The sequence below is a fragment of the Anguilla rostrata genome, chromosome 8, assembly GCF_018555375.3.
Source record: "Anguilla rostrata isolate EN2019 chromosome 8, ASM1855537v3, whole genome shotgun sequence".
Classification (NCBI taxonomy): domain Eukaryota; kingdom Metazoa; phylum Chordata; class Actinopteri; order Anguilliformes; family Anguillidae; genus Anguilla; species Anguilla rostrata.
This window is the reverse complement of record NC_057940.1, coordinates 21,683,800-21,698,280: the sequence shown is the minus strand read 5'-3', so window position 1 is coordinate 21,698,280 and position 14,481 is coordinate 21,683,800. Positions and strand designations below refer to the sequence as shown.

The 14,481-nt window shown below is 39.2% G+C and overlaps 1 long non-coding RNA gene across 4 annotated transcripts in view; it reads left to right on the top strand.

Moving 5' to 3' along the window:
- LOC135261109 (uncharacterized) overlaps positions 1-11,904 on the top strand; it is a 51,508-nt gene extending 39,604 nt beyond the window's left edge. For 2 of the 4 annotated variants that reach the window (XR_010331836.1, XR_010331834.1), the window contains 3 exons: positions 1,545-1,634; positions 5,734-5,767; positions 11,628-11,904. This is a non-coding gene — a long non-coding RNA (uncharacterized LOC135261109). Of the gene's footprint in view, positions 1-1,544; positions 1,635-2,944; positions 3,024-5,733; positions 5,768-11,627 lie in introns of those variants that run through there. The other 2 variants (XR_010331837.1, XR_010331835.1) reach the window with 1 other exon arrangement.
- The last annotated feature ends 2,577 nt before the right edge of the window (positions 11,905-14,481 follow it).

Genomic DNA, 14,481 nt, shown 5'->3' with positions numbered 1-14,481 from the left:
CTTAGTTCATGCATGTATGAGAGAGTTTTTAGTATCTAGTTGTGGTTCTAGGCTTTTGATTGCGTTTGGAGTTATTGGTATTTGTCAACATGAGGAACAGAGCTGTACCAATGAAACCCAGGAAGGCATTATGAGGATGAGAAATAAGGGAAAAAACTGACAGAGACATAGGCCAAACCTTATGCTTTCCAAAATCCAAAATCAACTCTTTGGAACATCACTAATTATAAAGAGACAATGTAATCACAAAGCGTCTGCTAGTCTAAGGAAGACCTCTACAGTTGATGACTGAAGAATTCTCACCATGATGAAAAATAACCCTCAAACATCTGTCCAACAAATCAGAAACACTCTTCAGGAGGCAGGCATGGATGAATTAGTGACTGCTGTCCACAGCATACTTCAGAAACAGAACTACAGAGGCTACACTGCAAGATGCAAACCACAAACCAAGATATTAACTGCAAAAACAGGATAGCCAGGTTACAGTTAGCTAAGAAGTACCTAAAATAGATGCAATAGTTCTGGCAAAAGGCCTTGTGGACAGATGAGACCAAGATTTGCTTGTATCAGTCAGGACCTATGACAGCCATACATGCCCAAACCATAACACCCCCACCAACATGTTTCACAGATGGGGGGGGTGGGGGCGGGGGGGTGGGGTGTGCTTTGGATCTTGGGCATGAGTTTAGCTTTTTATTCATTTAACATAGGAACAAGGCCCTACCTTGTTTTGTCACTGTTTAAACTGCTGCCTTAACTATATAACTGTGTCCTCAGTTCCCACACACTACTTCGCTAGCATAATTAAAAGCAATCAAGGCCCCCATCAGGAAAATTAAACTGATGACAATGATTAAAGGACTTATGTAAACCATGTGCACAGTTGCAGGATTTTGCTCTTTGCTATGGGTTGAGTCATTTTAATAGCATCAGCCACGCACAGCAAGAACGGACAATTATTTGGCCTCAGAACAAGCTGCATGACTCCTGCATTGTGGTTCCTGAGAGCGAGCCAGCTCTTTGCAGGATTTGTGTTGTCTCTGCTCACATCCTGCATTGCAGATGCTCAACATGCTAGGAAAAGCAAGGGGAAAATAAAGTTTAATTTAAGTTAATTAAAATCTCTCATGCTCAGATTTTTAATTTTATTGGGTTTAGTTCCAACAAGTACACTGGAGAGCTAAGTGCTAATAACACACTCTTAACTCTCTATGTTCAGTACCAGTACAGTGTAAAGTACCATTATGCCTTCTGGTCTCTCTGCCCTGTATGCGAGCCATTGGCTTGCCTCATTCAAATTACATTGAGGCAAAGCAGGCCATAGAGGTCATTGACCGCATTTACTTGGATGTTGATACATAATTCTGCAATAATAGTACACCCTCAGGATGTAAAAAGCAAGGGGAAAATGAACTTCAATTAAAGTTAATTAAAATCACTCAGAGCTTTCATTTCCTTGTGTTCAGTTTCAACAAGAACAAGTACGCTAGAGAGCTAAGGGCTTAAAGCACACTCTTAACTCTCTGGGCTCTGTTTTCCAGAATCAATGTCACACGGCACATGGACACATGGAGCAAACGGTGCGGCGCACTGGGCAGGGCTACTGAATGTTGGTATCTTTGGGACCAGAGGTGAGGAATGCACTGTGCAAAATGCGTGGCACACCTAGAGACAGGGATGGGTTATACTGAATATTTTATCAGTGGGTGTGATGCAGCTGGATTTATTAATAACCAATCAAATGACCTCTTTTCTTTCCCTTTAAGAGCAGTACACATTGCGCAGGGTGTACTGCTAATTTTGGTAGTCTATGGCTGTAATGGAATACAAGGATAATACTATACTAATCAGATGTTTCTCACAAGTTATTTTGTGGGACGTGTGGAGTCTGGCTGTCAATTAATTTAAAAAATTGTGTATGAACAAATCTCATAAATAAGAAAAAAATAAATGTATTCACATTTGCTTGAATTTTCTTCAGTCAGAATTAAACCATTGCCTAAACGTTTATTATGGGACAGGTTTACATAGCATAAACATGCTGTGTTCTAACCAAGGAATAATGCCAAAAGTATCTTGAAGATTTATTAAACAAAATAAAACCAGGGACGATCCAGTGATACCATTCACAGCAGTGAAATCACTTGGTGTTACTCAAAAGAAAGAAAGAAAAAGTATTACACACAGGTGCATCATTGATTCACGACAATGGCATGGCTTAACTGAAGTGAACGAGACTGGATGACTTGTGGCTTCTTCGTGTATTAACTACAAGTATTTTGATCATTTATCTCCCAGCTCCAAATCAGCATAGGGTTGACTTCTCATAAATTGCTAAGCAACTAAACAGCAAGTCTATCCACACACAGCATGGTTGTTACATCTATACATAGAATTTAAATGGAACATACAAATATAAGAGTATAGATGATGTAAAACCAGGTTTCCACCACACAGTGGCTAGTAAATTAATGGCTATCAAATGTGGTAAAGCCTACAGAAAAGCCTACAGAAAACCAAGATTGGCAGAGAAAGGTTTCTTTACCTTTCCGTATTGAAATGACCACATAGACAAAATAACTGTACTATATATATTACATGACAATATTAACATTTTATATAGAAAAATAATGGACAATGCAATGCATGTTCAAGCTGATTATAAAATTTCCAACAGTAAGATATGTTAGGCTGTTCAATTATGTTAGTATGAACTAATACATATGGGAATTTGTAATGATTATTTCTTGTTTAACTCAAATGATAATTATTTCTACATTTTTCTTTTATGTTGATTTCATTTATTACATATTACATTTATTATGCCCAAAAAAAGAGATTGTTGCAAAATATTGCATTAATCATCCAACTTTTTTAACTTCAGTCAATTAAAATAACAACATTGCTTAAGTTGCATTTATTATCATTCTTCTCATTACAGATGGGTGTGAGAAAAAGAACAAAATACAGTACCCCAGGGTCCAGAATGCAATGTAAGAACAATTCAAAATAGAAATAAATACAGTAATTAAAATTATTGAAAAGAAAAAATGCAATGTATGCTTTTTTCCTGCTTCTGGGATTTGGAAATTGGACAGCATATTATCCATGAAAACCGTTGATTGCTTTTGAATAGGCTGTGAAACATGCACTCATTGCATGGGAAAGCCCCAAAATGAGCAATCCACTGTATGATGGCCTGCGTTCTACACTGTAGATGTGGTCTGAGCTGCCAGTCAGCGAATGGGACAAATGCCAGACTAGAATGACCTGAAAATTCTAATGAGCTTCTTCCAAATTGCACTGCAGCATATGAGTGGCTCCCCTCCCATTTCGGCGCAGGGAAAATCACAAAATTACCAAAGGGCTAAGGCGCATCAAAATCCATGACAAAGATACCATTTCACTAGTGCAAAGGTTTGCCATGCGCCATGTGCTGCTTGAAAAACAGAGGCCAAAATGTTTTCATCTGACTCATGTCTGTGCAAGCCTGACTTAGGCTGCGGTGTGATAAGAAGTGATGCTTGAGTCCTCTTTGTTCAGGTATAAAGTTGGTACTACATGTCGCTGTGCCTTTTGATCGCTCAGTTTAATTTCAATAGCTCTTTCTGGTCATGGATTCTCTTTAGTAGCAACAGGGACCCCTGCACTGCCCCATCACTCTGCCCCTGTATGATAGCTGTTTTTTATGTTTTATTTATTTATTTTGCATACACATGATATCTACCACTATCATTGAACAAGCCACAATGACAACCAATGAAACAAAGAAGCCAAAACAAGAAAAAATAATGTTGCTGCTTGTCTACATCTTTTTGATTGCTGATTTGTTTTTTGGTCATACCTAAATTCTAATTCATTATAATCAAACTGGCATGAATACAATTTCATGCAATTATAATTTGAGTATATTTCAACAAAAAGTTTAAAGCATCATTAATTAAATATGCTCACGGGAGGAAATTATGGGTCTTATATTTATATTTGGCAACCAACTACCTGATTACTGTAATACATTTTTTTATTAAATAAATGACAAATTGGTTGAATTAATGAATGAAACCATCATTGCCTAAAAGGGAATTTGTTTTGCACATGAATATAACAAAAAAAAAACATATAATGCAAGACAGACAGTTCCACATTCAAATGACTTTATTGAACAAAAAATAAATGGCTTCATTGCCTGCATGTGAACGCACAGCTATTACACTTAGTAGCACTGTTTTTCTGGAAAAGGTATGAGCTGAACTCTCCTCCACAGGCCCTGAAAAAACACTACCATGGAACCGGGTCTTTTGTCAACTTTCATATTGAGCAGCGAGTCTGGAGAGATGAGTTACAGAAAACCATGGCCACGTTAAGATATAGGCCGGTATGCAAACAACATTTGTCCTTAAGTTCGACTTACAAGTAAACACACATTTCATCTTTTCATAAACTCAGTTTGGCTAAATTTAATGATAACTGAACTCAGCCATTTGTGTTTGTGCAAAAAAAGCAATTCTTTATTCTTAATTATGGATGATGTCATACCTACTGTACATATACTGTAGTTAGCACTTAGAACAATTAGCATTAAAATATCTCCTGAAAAAGCCCACACTGGTCAAAACGTGTAACTGCATAGGCTACAGTACTGCAGGGCCTGCGTCAGGCTTTTGTCTTCAATTGTTTGTTGGATGTCTGTGGAGTCTCGCTCAATCATTTGGTCATGCCTTGTGAAGCCACATAGTAAGCTTTCTTGTTTCATCAAATACAGGTTGCTTGCCTCATTCAAATTGCATTGAAGCAAAGCAGGCCGTAAAGGTCAATGACAGTTTGTACTGGAACGGTGATACAGAATATAGCATTACTTTTCTTATCATTCTTCAGTAACAGTACACCCTCTGGATGCATTTTTGTGTCAAGTTAACTTTGTAGGTACAAAACAGAAACCTCTCTGTTTAGATTAATCTGATTAAGGCCATACAAATTTGATTAGTATTAGCTTCACTTTTCTAAAAAAAGAAAAAAAAAGTTTGATCAGTATTCATTATTTTTAAATGAAATATGCATTAAGTAGTGCGCTGACTGCGCTCCCTTGATTTTTTCTGCAGATGAAATGGACCTGCTTCTTACAGTGTGGTTATGCATATTTATACTGTCGTTTCTGATGGGACACTACTGCAGTAAAAAGAAAAAGAGAACATACGCCTTATGTTTACATGAGGTTCAGACCAAAGGGCATGCTGGTGAAACTTAAAAAGAAAGGTCAGATGCTCTGTTTTTTCCATATGTGACTGCATTCAGTCACAATTCCTTGAAAAGGTACTGGTGTAAAACTGGTGCTCCAGCTTTAACCTGAACTGTGTGATTGTTTTTTTTTACATTCTTACAGTCAAATCTGAAAAGTATTTAACGTTGTTGATGTTGTTTTGGATAACTAGAGACACTATAGCCTCTTTTGTGACCAATACATGTCAACTACTAACTTTTGGTGTAGACCAACCGATCTGTTTCCCAGCTGAATGTTAGTGTTATGCCTATCTCCGTCAATATCTTGTAATGTGCTCAATTAGAGCAACTTTAATGACACAACTGTCTTTTAAAATGGCTTCAAAACTGCTGTACCTATTTCAGATTAAGCTCAAAATCATCCTAGTGTGCAAATCCTGAGACTTAAATTTTGTACTAATTTGTTTCTAGTAATTATACATTGTCTTGATATAACTCCTTTTTTTCTCTCAGCAACAAAGTCCCAGGTGTGGCAACACAACACATTGTGAGTAGGATTTTGCATTTTTCTGTGTAATGAGTACCCAACTCCCCAGTTCACTTAGTCACATACTCTGCTGCTCTAATTGGTTAATCTGACAGATTATCTGTTTTCCCAACATATTTTAATGAAGCCTGTGGGACTAGCTGTTGAACTGTCTGGTGAAAAACCCTCAACAGTGGCTGGTTATCTGTGGAAATGATAAATACTGTGTGCCTCCTCATGGGTGCATCCTGTTGAGGTGCCAGTTTTTGTAGGGATTCACACTACAGGCCATGCTAGTTATGGCTGACCAGGAGCGGCTGCAGTGACGGAGGGTTTTCAGTGGACAGGGTACTCCCTGCCTCTTCACAGAATTTCAACTCTGCTGAAAGGCTACTCCTCGTTGGGCACTGCCATCAGCTTCTTCTGCCTTCCAGAGCCTCCGACACCCACAGAACCATGGCAGCGGTGGACTCACTTATAGGTGCACACACCTGAGGCTGATTGGTGATCATCCCAGATCATTGCCATTTCCTGGTCAACTTTTTCTAGTGTCTGCCTGAAGCTCACAATTGTGTCTATAAGCCCCAGCATGCAATTGTGGTATGAGCCTATTTGACAGAGCCACTCAGTGGCCTAAATTACCTCAATGTAGTGATTTACCAGACCCTTTCCTGACAGAAGGAGAAAACTACAAACTGTAATTGTGGATATTACACATATTTCTCAAAGTAGAAGCCTTGATATCACATCACAACAAGATCAGTGACTTCATGTTGTATTACATAATTTTAGACCTACTTTAAAATCATTTAATGAGAAGGAAAAATACCACCACCCCCACTTCTGTTTCCATTAGAGAATACCCACTTTCAATGTCAAACTACCCACAGCATAGAAGCCCTTGCCAGTGTATGTGTAAAATGTATGCTGATGCTTTCCAGAGCTCAGGCTTTGAAAAGACTGAGAAATATGACCAGTGTAAACTTACCTTCCACATAAGAACCAAATTAGAATATTTTACTTTATCCCATTATTTTATCTCATATTTTCTTTTCTCATATGTCTTCTAAAAAATAAAATGGGAAGAAAAACAGGATAATTGGCTATAATATTGTATGAAAAGATCTTCCCACTGAATGTACATCAAGTAGACTTTATCCTGTGGTGTCCTGCACTAAAACAGTCATAGATGTAGACTCAGAGGGCCTTGAGTTTTCTTGATGTCCTGCATGTGCCGACTATTATTAACCAGTAAATGTTCAACCAGGTTGAAACAAACATTCAAACACACAAGATACAACTACTCATGGGACAAAAACAACAATTATAAAATATTTAAAATAAAAATACTGTAGTTCTGAGATGCCATGGCCTGAAGTTGTTAAAATTAAAAATAGGAGAAACAGAAATTATAGCACTATTTCTGTGAATGAAATGCATCTGCGCCTCTGCTCTAATGTTTACCCTTACAAGAGGCCCCACTTGAGAATCATATCGCAGAATAATATATTTCAAAATGTGCCAACCGTTACTGAAATCTGCTGTACAGTACATACATTCATTTCCAATGTACATTCTTACTTTGGAGCATATACATAAAATATAGCAATGAATGTCACAACAGTGTATATATTTTATAATATATGCTGTATATTACATAAGATATTCATTAAGTATATTGGATAAGATGCTACAAGCTCTGATTTCTGTTACTTCTGTTCATTTGTGGAGTGTTTCCAAAATGGTTTCTGAATTTGCATTCAGTGCTTTCTCTGGCATTAAAAGAGTTAATGACTCTGACATCTGTTTGTAGCATGAGAGAAGAATACCTCACTGACAGCAGTAGTGTCATTCTGTTGAGAAACAGGTGCTCACTGATGCAGTTTTACCTTTGGCCAAATATCAAGTTGCAAATGTGTTTTCTCAGCACATAGCTGCACTGTGCTACTGACAAGGCCAATTTCTCCTGCATATTCTCAGGAATACGAGAACAAAGGGAGTTGAATAGAGGAGGTGGTGTTTATTTTCCAGGCATTCTGGACAGCTGCTCTGAGAGGCAGTTTTCTTCATCAGTTCTCCTCCATATCATCTGCTTAATAACCAGCCCTTTAAAAGCAACGGAGGCAGACTATTCAGTTCCAGCATCAGCCTGTGCCACTGATTTATACATTTTTTTATGTGAAGCATCGGAATGAACGCCTACGCCTTGGACCGCACTGCAACACTGCGGGGGAGGGGAGGGGGTGGAGGAGAGAGGGAAAGAGAGAGGGTGAGAGAGATTCTTCTTATCCTCCTCATTGAAAGACCAATGAGGTGCTTATCTGCAGGGAAGGAAGAGATGTGAGAGAGGGAGAAAAGAGACAAGGTGGGCGTTTGAGCGAAGACCTGAAAAAAATAAAAAAGGAAAGAAAAAAATCACTGCTGCTCTGTTGTGGCGACGAGAGAGGTGCCCACAGAAAATGTACACTATCTCAGTCACACACCCTTTGACTTAAAGCACAACTGCATAGGCATGCACAAATACACACTTACGCACACATGTGAAGATGCTGGTTACCCTTATTCTGGGAAGTGCTGTCAAGAGAGATTCTGGTTCCATTGCCTAAGACAGACAGCTGATTGAACCCATCCCATAATGAAAATGAAACAGTAGAGGACCTTTGGTACAGCAACCTTGAGAGTGAGGAATTCTGGGTAAAGGCTTTTCTGAAAACCCCCGAGAAACATAATGCAAAAATAAAAGCATTTGACCAGCTGAATAACCAACAGGACAAGTCTTACAAAATGAATTTCATCTGCTTCCTGAGAGAAATTTCATCTCCACAGTTTGGTGTCATAACAGCAAAATCATATTTTATTTATTTCTGTCACAGCTGCAAGGCTCACCAAGCCATGTCATACTCCATTGTGCATTTATGGTTTCAATGCTGTCCAATGCTGGACTCAGGCAGAAGGTCAGGCTGTAATCACACTAAATCAGTGGTGCACATCTCTGGTCCTGGAGGGCCAGATGGTGTCCGTTTATCATTTCACCTGAAGTCTTAATTGCCAGATTTAATGCAATTGGGTTTTTCGATTGGGTGAATTTATCCAATTGGCAAAATTGTGTGAGCTCGTATGGGCACATTCCTAAAACTGTTATATTGAAATCCACAAAGCATATCACGACTTATTTTGCACCATAAGTGTCATTCGAAAAACAAAAACATCTTTTTTCATAACATTACATCAAATGGAAAGCCACTAGTGACATGTATTAACAGTCCCATAAATACAAAATGCATAACATGGTGTCGACGTGACAGGAAATTCAATTAACAGTTCCTTCTATGGTCCACAATTTTTTTGCTCAGCATAACGCATTAAATTGTACCTTGCTGTACATCCTGGGATAAAATATATTACATGGTGGATCATCCATGTTGGACTTTAGCTGTCATTTTTGCTTCCAAAGATTGATTAACACTTTCCCTGAAGGGGATCTTAAGTATCATTCATTAAGTACAATATAATGCATCAAATCATAAGCATGCATACATATTAAAGCCAGCTTATAGTAACTTTTCCTTGAAGTTATGACAAATATGCAATTAATGTGATGTTTCACAAGCTTATCAGTTGTTATATGCTGGTTGTAATATGCATGTGTGCTTATGATAAGGGTTTTGGGTATTATTCAGAGCTGACAAAGGTCTTTTGAAGACCCCCGTCCAGGGATGTGAACTGAAAATTGAATTCCATTCAGGAAGTGAGAATGGATCCCTGGGACTAGATCACTGCATGAATAATGTCTTTTATTGGCTGGTGTAAAGACTTCTCTGAGACAGTGTGTTTAAAGCACAGTAATGCTGCAGAACTGGCTTGTTCCATTACGCAGTTCCAGAATATAGGCACTGAGCCTGTTTTGAAAAACGTTTCTGAAGTGCTCCCATGCAGTGGGTAGCACTGTTGCCTCACAGCAAGAAGGTTGTGGGTTCGAATCTCAGCTTGGGGCCTTTCTGTGTGGAGTTTGCATGTTCTCCCTGTGTCCTGCCTCTCGGCCAATGCATGCTGGGATAGGCTCCAGCACCCCCCACGAACCTGCCCAGGATAAGCGAGTATAAATAATGGATGTGATTTCCTGTACCAATGCATTTTTGTCACATTGAATGCGTTCAGATCTAGACAAATTGAGTAAACACAAAACATATTATTTCATTAATTTAATGAAAAAAGTTATCAAACACCCATATCACCCATGTGAAAATCTGATTGCCCCTTAGTGACTCAATCAACCAATTATCCTAATTAAATTGATAACTAGATTCAGCTTAATGAACACAGCCAGGCTTGATTGCAGCCAGCCCTGTTGTATCTAATCATCACTCCTATTGAACCTTACCACCAGAGTGAAGTACTCACCACAAAGTTTCTACAAGCTTAATATGCCACGATCACAGGAAGAGATGAGAAAAAATGTAAAATATATCAGTTTGGAAAGGGTTACAAAGCCATTTCTACGGCTCTGGGACCTTACCAAACCACAGTGAGAGTCATTATCTTCAAATGGAGAACACTTTCAAACAGTGGTGAATCTTCAAGGGCACAGTGACATTGTGCAGGAAACCACAAAAGATCCCAGAAGAATATCCTAAGAACTGCTAGCCTCTCAAGCCTAAGTAAAAGTCAGTGTTCATTGTTGGGGATCATCCAGTGCCAAAAAAAGGAACTATGAATTCTGCTCTGTACCAGAAAATTCTTAAGGTGAATGTCCAGTTGTCTGTTCATGAGCTGAAGCTGCAGAAAAATTGGGCTATGCAGCAAGACAATGATAAAACATAAAATCAAGTCTACATCTGAATGGCTGAAAAGAGACAAAATTAAAGTTTTAGAGAGGTCTTGTCAAAGAACTGAATTGAACCACAACTGACACCACAAAACAAAACAAAAAGAGAATTCTTATTTGCTTCAAAACAAAACTCAAAATGAAAAAAAAATTAATTAAACTAAATCTTCCCCTCAGCAGTCATAAATACTTCACAGCAGGGACTGAGGGTGCTGAGCCGGATTGGGTGATGCTGAGTTGAAGTACTAAAGGTTAATTTATGGTAAAGACTAGTTTATTTAAGGATTGACAAAATTACTATTTCAGGCAAAGCATAACACTACAATGTGACAAGGCCATGTGACACAGCAAGCTAACTATGGCACTTATCGAGTTTTCTCAGGCACCCTACAAAGTAACAAACTTGTGTCTTTATTAAATATGAAGGAGGCTGTTTGCCTTGCGTGATTAAATGAAGTGAATATAATTGAATCACTCCTTTGAAAGTCATTCATTTTTTAGTAAGTCTATCATTTCTCCGACTCTGCCAGCACAATTTTCTACGGGGACGCCTGAAAATGTTTGAGGAAAGCACCAGGGCATTCGTCCTCCTCCAGGTTATGGCAAACCTGAAAAAGTAATCTCTGTTCGTTCACCTCTTTAATTGAGTGACACTCGCATGCAGTCGGACAAAGGTGAAAAACAGACACACAGGACATCTGAACTCATCACCTAAAATGTACGCCCATGCTGTGACTCAACTGAACACTAGTTGAAAGGTGCCCTTTTAATGTGGGTGCTCTCTTTTGTAGTTCCCACTTTTTAATTGTGATAATGACGATGATCAAAAAACAAAAATGAAACACAAGTGGAAAAAAACACTATTCAAGAGGCCGCTTTCTCACTGATGCCCCCCCCCCCACCATCCCATGAAATAGAATTGTATGTTTTCTGTTTTTTTTCTTTCCATTTTCCCTTGAGAAAAACCTTTAAATTGGGGTGAAAGTTGATTTGATCTGTAATGAGCTTTTTGAGCACGGAAGCTTCTGTTTACTCAAATTTGTTGCTCTCTTTCAGACCCTTTGGCCCATTTTCCACCTCTCAAATGCACACTTTCCCTCTGGCTCTGGCTTATCTACCTTCTGTTACGAACAATGTTTTTTGCCCAGCTCAGCATTCACCTCTCTCTGGCTTTAGCCATCTCTTACGACTTAAAGATCCATTAAAAGATTGGGTGCAGATGTGTTTGCATGTGTAAAGTGTAAATGAGTTAAACTATGCATTGGTGCATTCATTCAGTCATGTCATGCTGTGTGGCAGTGTCAGATGGGACCACTGTGTGGGGTGGAGCCGTTGTGTGGGGTATGTGGGGTGGAGCCGCTGTGTGGGGCGTGTGGGGTGGAGCCGCTGTGTGGGGCATGTGGGGTGTGTAGGGTGGAGCTGGTGTGTGGGGTATGTGGGGTGGAGCTGCTGTGTGGGGTGGAGCCGTTGTGTGGGGCATGTGGGGTGGAGCTGCTGTGTGGGGCGTGTGGGGTGGAGCCGCTGTGTGGGGCATGTGGGGTGTGTAGGGTGGAGCTGGTGTGTGGGGTATGTGGGGTGGAGCTGCTGTGTGGGGTGGAGCCGCTATGTGGGGCATGTGGGGTGGAGCTGCTGTGTGGGGCGTGTGGGGTGGAGCCACTGTGTGGGACATGTGGGGTGGAGCCACTGTGTGGGGCGCGTGGGGTGGAGCAGCTGTGTGGAGCGTGTGGGGTGGAGCTGCTGTGTGGGGCATGTGGGGTGGAGCCGCTGTGCGTGGCGTGTGGGGTGGAACCACTGTGTGGAGCATGTGGGGTGGTGTTGTTGTGTGAGGTGCATGTGTTAACCAGTTCACAGTAAAGCCAAAACAATCACGCTCAATTAAGAAATGGATAAGACCACAGGATATTATACCCATAATCAATTAGACTTTGAGCCACTTCTGGGTCTTCACACATAAGTATGTCCACTAAGTAAGAGACAGTAAACCAAGTGAAAATGATTCATCTAAAAATATAAAGCACTGAGGTTTTTATTTTTTTGTGTGCTGACATTTACTGCTGACCCATTTCTATTTATGTCTCCCCAATGTGAACAACTTGTTTTTTTCCTTCTTTCACCTTACAATACTTTCTAATACTCCAGAACAGGTAGTTAATTTTGCATCAACATTTCCCTCCTCCCCAAGGAAAAACAATTTTAGTGATTTGGGTGTCATTTTTTCTCAACCTAACTCAACTCAGCTTTATTTAGCATATTATATATACATATACATCCACTGGCCTTCCCAGTGTAATAGTTAAGACGGTGTGAATGCTAATGAAAATGAAATGAGCGATAGCAGAGCATTTTATATAATGCCATATGTCATATGTCCTAACACATTATATTGAGTCTGATATTTGATAAGTGTCACTGGCCATAAATATTGCACTGCCATTTTTCTCATGTGCCTGGTTAAGTGGCCATTGATTAACTGAGATGATTACTGCAATGAATTGAATGAGCATTTGACATATGACATACATGCAACATAACAATCCTAGAGTGTCATAGCACATATTTATGGATAAGACCGTTTTAAAAATGTTACAAAATTTAACCAAAAGGGATGAAAGAAAAATGTAAATGGTATCATGCCATAGCTGATGTTACTGGTCAATGCAACCGCAAATTAAAAATTTGGACTGCCATTTTTCATAGTGGCGTAATCTCTGGCAAACACACTACACCTGCTATTCCTTCTTGATGCAATATATAAACATCTCATACCACCCACGAGAGAGAGCTGGAGAGCCAGCATAATGTCTGTGATGAGAATGCGTGCAAGATATTCAAACAAAAGAACTGTGCAACACTTCTGGCTCTGCGGAGGAGGACATTGTGTGTGTGTGTGTGTGTGTATGTGTTAGTGTGTACGTATGTGTGTCATGGTAAAGTTAAATAAATTGCTGATGCAGTTTCAGTATTGTTATTCATAAATTTATAAATGTGCTGATGAATATCAATTGATGTGCTTATATGTAAAATAATACATGCCATTATTGATTTGTTTTAAGGTGGCTTGTTGTTTATCATGCAAAATGCAATTTTATGTTGACATGGTGCATGGATTACAAATGGGTTGCAACTGTATATGTGTATAAGGCTGCATGAACAGGATAATGTCATGTATGTAGCAAATAATTTCACCGACTCTTTAGAGTGCATGTGTTGAAGCACCACTCAAAAAGAAAAAAAAGTGTGGATATTAAAGGCAATCTTTCTGAACATTGGTCTATAAGTAGGTATTTTGAGGGAGTGCTGCATTTTCTGCAGTAATTAGCTTTTACTTACTTGTTTCGATTTTTAATTAGCTGGTCTCTGATGTCTGACGTAACCTAAAAACATCTACTCCATTGTGACTGCATTCATTGAACTGAAATAGAGAGAGAGGAGATGAAAGCCAAGCTGTGGAGAGCATCTGTGTAATGGGTTACTGCTCTGTAGAATTTCTCTCCAATGTCTCACTGCAATGAAATGCAATGGCTTTTTCTGGAATCACAAAACACCAAGAGAAAAATGATAAGACTTAAACTAAAATTGTTCTAAAATGGTGGAGATTAGGCTTTTCCCGCCATTTGTTATGATTCTATACTGCCGGTCCTGCCAAGGGGGACAAGACTGCTTAACTTTGCCCTGTTCAGAGATCCTATCATTGCCCTACTGTTTGCTATTCCAAAGGAATAGGTGAAAAAGTGTAAAATAAATTTAAAATAGATTTAGGTTCTGAAGCATGGTGCAAATCCGTGCTATGAATATCAAATGAATGCTGATACAAACATGTATACCACAATAAAGGGATTGTCCTGATTTGCTGTCTGGTAATCACTTAGTAGTTCTACGCTCACTAATGACACTACTAAACTCCTAATAA